The 5,680-nt window shown below is 35.9% G+C and overlaps 1 non-coding gene across 1 annotated transcript; it reads left to right on the plus strand.

Moving 5' to 3' along the window:
• Window positions 1-5,265: 5,265 nt before the first annotated feature.
• On the plus strand, window positions 5,266-5,370 carry LOC111726460. The gene has a single exon (XR_002774225.1). It is a non-coding gene; the product is annotated as a U6 spliceosomal RNA (small nuclear RNA).
• Window positions 5,371-5,680: the final 310 nt, after the last annotated feature.

Raw genomic sequence — 5,680 nt, forward strand, 5'->3', positions numbered from 1 at the left:
TGTGTGCATGTGTGTACATGTGTATCTTGGGTCTTAGCAATCTTGAAAAATTCCAGATAGTCACGTTCTTTCAGTTAAGTTTTTAAAAACCATATCTTAAGTATCTGCTACCTATGAGACACAAGGCTAAGCTCTGTGAGATGCAGACACTTGGGATATCAAGAAAAAGAAGACATGATCCTTGTCCACAACATGTGGGTAGAACAGAGTAAGTAACAATATTCTATTACAAATCACTACAAAGTGTTTTGTAATTCTGTATATCCACATTGTGTTTTAAATTCCATAATTCTGTATATTCACATTATTTTTAAAATTCAAATACTTTTATCACACCAACACTTAGAAGAGAAGGACTAGTTTTTGAGTATGAGAGGGGGGATGCCTGAAGGGATGAACCCCTAGAACAGGAGGACAACTGAATAGTTGGTCAGAAGGATGCCTGCAGGTGTCAGTTGAAAGCACTCTCGATGGAAACCGTGATTCTCTCCCCAAGGATCTTGGGGTTGGATAGAGTTGGTGCATCCGGCAGTGATATCCAGAAGTCTTCCCGAAACTTTGTGAGACCACAGGTTCACACTGAAATGAATAGGATAAGAAGCCAGCATGTGGTAACCTAATTCTCCCCAATATAGCAGGCTCTTAGTGGAAAATAACAAAACCAATAAATTTTAAAAGGAAATTTTCGTACCAAACCAACCAATTCGAAACAGCCATGTGTATCAGACCGCAGAATACTCTTCCCCCATGGAAGTTGTAAAAATCCTCCCCACCTGAGTCATTTAAAAGTAGCCTGGTTAAAATAATTGGAAATGTGCTCCGGGGAACAATCCATTAGTGGCCAAGGATGTACACGATAAATTGATAGGCCCCTTGAAGTCCTACTTTCCTAGCACAACTTTCTGGGCATTAGGTTTTTGTTGTTATCTCCTGTAAATAAAAAAAAAAAAATTATTAGTTTTGTTTTCTTCAAGGCACTGCTGCTCATTTATTAAATATCAATACATGAAGCACTTTCTACAGTGGAAATAGATCCATGTAGGATAAGAACAAAACAGTCTGATTTCTCTCGCAGATTAGGGCTCTCCTATTGGGGTGTAAAATGGGGTTCAATCAACTTCCTTAGCCCACCTTGAGGAGCCTTGACGGCCCTGGAGGTATGACTTGCAGGCTCCCATCACCAGTTCATTGGTCTGGTCAGACTCATCTGGTTTTTCTATATTCTGACACAACTTTACTCACAGGCAGACACAAAACATGGGTTTTGTGCAGAGCAGATGGCGTTTTTTCCTGAGATTCAGGTGGTTTGGAATAATGCTGACTGTGGTACTCTTAAAAACCAACTACAAATGTATCCTTCTGTTAAAAGATAGGATTCAACTCTAGGATCAGGGCCAAGCAAGCAATCTGGAACCTCCAGGGGAAGCCTGGGGAATTCCACAATGACAAAATGCCTCTGGAACTCAGTATAGCTACCTCTGTGAACTCTAAATTGTGAAAATTAGCAGAGAAAGATTAAAGAGCCCATGGAAATGTTCACTAAAAGTAACTTCCATTTTCACTCACCCGCAATTGTGTTATTCTGCTCACCACATACAATTTCCACTCTCTTTCCTTCCCGTTTCCTCTTTCACTACTTTGTATTGAGTTGCCCTTTATAGAAGTCATATCATGTACTAAATTCTGGGAGTGCAGAGGTGATTCTATGGTCTAAATGTGTTCCCCAAAATGCATAGGTTGAATTCTACCCCCAAGGTGATGGCATTAGAAGGCGGGGGCCTTAGAGAGGAGATTATGGCAGGAGGGCTTGACTGTCATGAATAGCATTAGTGCCCTTATAGATAAGACCCCAGATAGCTGTCTTGCTCCGTACACCATGTGAGGACTCAGGGAGAGGCCACTGTCTGCAAGGAATGGGCCCTCAGAAAACACCCAGTCTACTGGCACCTTGCTTGTGGTCTTCTCAGCCTGTGAGAAATTCATGCTTGTTATTTATAAGCCATACGGTTGATGGTAGTTTTTCTTACAGCAGCAGAATAGACTAAGATAGATGGGCAGTCTTTGTTTCCTGTTCCCAGGGACATTTTTCTTTCATGTTTATACTTGTCAGATACAGGCTTAGTTGCTGTAACAAAAGACCCAACCATATGCTGGCTTGTGTAGGATAGAACAGTTGGGAGGTGAGTGGTTCAGCAATGTTGTACAGCTTCTAGCCCATTGGTTCTCAACCTTCCTAATGCTGTGACCCTTTAAAATAGTTCCTCATGTTGTGGTGACTCCCAACCATAAAATTATTTTCATTGCAACTTCATAAATGTAATTTTGCTACTGTTATGAATCATAATGTAAATATCTGATATGCAGGATGGTCTTAGGCGACTCCTATGAAAGGGTCATTCAACCCCCAAAGGGGCTGCAACCCACAGGTTGAGAACCGATATTCTAGACTATAACAGAAAAGCAAGTTTTTTCTAACCATGGATTTTGCGTTCCTTAGGAAGTTTTCTTCATCACAGTTGAATGTGAATAAAACAAAGGCAGTAGAAGGCAGAGAGGATGCCTCCTTCTAGAGAGATGCACAATTGCACTTTTCTCTGCCTCCCATAGAGGGAAATGAGCACCCTTAGTGGTAGGGCATGTGACCATAAAACCCAGAAGATTTTTTTCTCAAATTAATATGGGGGACATTCAATATGGACAAAATGGGGAAAAAACACTGTAAAAGTAAGCAAAAGACCCCAGGAACTTGCTTGACCAATATGGAAGGTGACTAAGTCCTCATTTTTTCCTTTGTAAGTGAGGGGGGGTGGAAGGAGATACTTCTGAGATCCTCTCCAACCTCAGTGTTGTATCAGTGACATTCCTCATACACGTTTCCACCCATGCCCCTTACTTTCATTATTCAAAAAGGAGCAAGTGAACTTCAATTTACTATCCAACAATAATGTTGCTTTCCTTCCTTTTAATTTTTAAATTAAAAAAAAAATGAACATGAAGTGTTAGTTCTTTTACTCTGATAGATTGCAAATGCTTTTTCCATCATTCCACTTGCCCTCAGCCTTATCTCATATTAGCAGGTGAACTGGTTGTTCCAGACAAATGAATCACTTCAGAGAATGTTCTTCAAGAAAAATCATATTTGTTGTTTTGAAAAATAATCAGATGCTATGCCCTTGCCTTGTTTATTATAGAAATAAGTAGATCCTTATGAAAAAGGAAAGAGACAGAAAGAAATAAATATACAGTGGAGATAGAGATGAGATATACATTAGAATACAATGGTCATACATTTATTTTTAATTTTCTTTTTTAACATTTCAAATTAATATGAGGGTAAAAATGTTTAGGTTACATTGTTCTCACTTCCAAGATAAAGTTCAAGTTGTAGAAGAGCTTTATAAGTACCCCTGAGTGAGGGGGCATGCTGAATACTCTTGAACTGTGCACCTTCTGGAATGGACATACCTTGAATGGATAAAAAAGGATCAGAGAGAAATCAGCAAGAGGACAAGAAAATCTTTATTCCAAAAGTCTATTTCAATTATTGTATTACATTTAGAGAAATATTACATTTTATATCAAGCTATTTTATAGCCATATCCAGGTCTTTTAAAATAATTTTCATAACTAAAATTATTTGTTCTACTCATTTTTAATAACAGATTTGAGATGTAATTCACATATAATAGTCAACCATTCAAAATATAAAATTAACTATTATTTAGTATTTTACAGAATTGTACAGCCATCACCAGTATTTAATTTTAGAATATTTTTAAAAATCCCTGTACCCATTAGTTGTCACTGCCCACCTCTTCCCTCCTATCCTCAGCCCTTAATCTATTTTTTTCTCTCTAAAAATTTTCCTATTCTGCACATTTTATATAAATAGAGACAGAAAATATCTGGGTCTATTTCTGGATTGTAAATCTATTTCATTGATCTATATATCTATATTTAGGATAATACTATAGTATCTTCATAGCTGTGCCTTTATAGTAAGTTTTGAAATCAGATAATCAACTATAATTTATTCTTTTTATTTCCAGATTGATTTGGGTTCTCTGGATCTCTTGTATTTCCATAAGATCTTTAGGATCAGCTTGTCAATGTCTTCAGAAAAGGTAGATGGGATTTTGATAGGATTGTGTCAAATCTGTAGATCAAGTAATCTTTTTGATCCATGAACATGAAGTATTTTTCCAATTCCTTAAATGTTCTTTTCTTTATTTCGATTATGTTTTGTAGTTTTAAGTGTAGATATCTTACATTTTCTGGTTAATTTTTTTCTTATGCATTTTATTCTTCATGATACACCACAAATAATTTTTTTTTAATTTTATTTTCAGATTGTTCATTACTAGTATTTAGAATACAACTGATTTTTTAACATTGACCTTGTATCTTGCAGCTTTGCTGAAATTTTTATTATATGAATAGTTTCCTTATAGATTCCTTAGAATTTTCTTTATAAAATACGTAAAAATAGAGGTATTTTTACCTTTTTCTTTTCAATTTGGTTGCATTTTATTTCTTTTTCTTGTTAAATTGCCTTAGCTAAAATCTTGATTGCAATATTGAATGAAAGTGGATAAGCATGTCTTGTTCTTGTTCTTTTTCTTAGGGCAAAATTCTTCAGTCTTTTGTCATTTAATGTAATGTTCAGTGGTGGGATTTTCATAGATGGCCTTCATCAAGTGGAAACATTCCCTTATATTCCTAGCTGTGTGTATGGGGGTGGGGGGAGTGGCTTTTTTTTTAATTGCAAAAAGCATTAGATGGTCCATGTGCAGAGCGTGCATTTTACTATTGTTAATGTCTGTTAGATCAAGTTGATTTCTAGTGTTGTACAAGTTTTATTTTTCCTTGTTAAGCTTCTGCTTAGTTGTTTCATGCATTATTGAAAGTGAAACATTTAAATCTTCAACTACTATTGTTAAATTGTCTATTTGTCCCTTCAATTTTGTCAGTTTTTTTTCATGTATGTTGGGGTTTTATTTTGAGGCTTATATCTGTTAACAATAGTTATGTTTTTCTGACATATTGACTCTTTTATTATTATACAGTGTAATTTATAAACTCAAATAACTTTTTTTTGTCTTATAGTCAGTTTTGTCTGATATTAGTAAGACCACACCTTCTCTCCTTAGGTTGTCATATGCAAGGTGTATAATTTTCTATTCTTTTACTTTTTCCTATTTGTGTCTTCAAATATACAATGAGTCTCTTTAGATTTAAAGTATGTCTTTGAAGCTAAAATGTATGGTTCACTTTGGAAGGATATATACTAAAGTTAGAACAATGTAGACAAGCAGAGCATAGCCCCTGCACAAAGATGACACAAAAATTTATGAAGCTCTCCATAATTGTTTTGTGGTATATGTAGACCATGGATCTAACTTTGCATCTTTTGTATTTACCTAGATGGATTTGGAGAACATTCTCCTAGGTAAAGTACCTAAAAAGCAAGCATCCATGTACTGTTGAAACTTGAGATCAACAACTACAGGCCCACAGAATAGAGAAAAACATAAACTCAAGAAGGAGGGAGCTAGTAAGTTCCCACCTAGTGGGTACAATGATGAGGTATGTGGCACATGGCTTGAGTGAAGAACTCAACAGGAACTCGAGCATTACCTTACAAATGCAAATAATGTAACCTAGTCATATACCCTCATAT

Source organism: Otolemur garnettii, unplaced genomic scaffold, assembly GCF_000181295.1.
Source record: "Otolemur garnettii isolate 467f Iridium unplaced genomic scaffold, OtoGar3 scaffold00066, whole genome shotgun sequence".
Classification (NCBI taxonomy): Eukaryota; Metazoa; Chordata; class Mammalia; order Primates; family Galagidae; genus Otolemur; species Otolemur garnettii.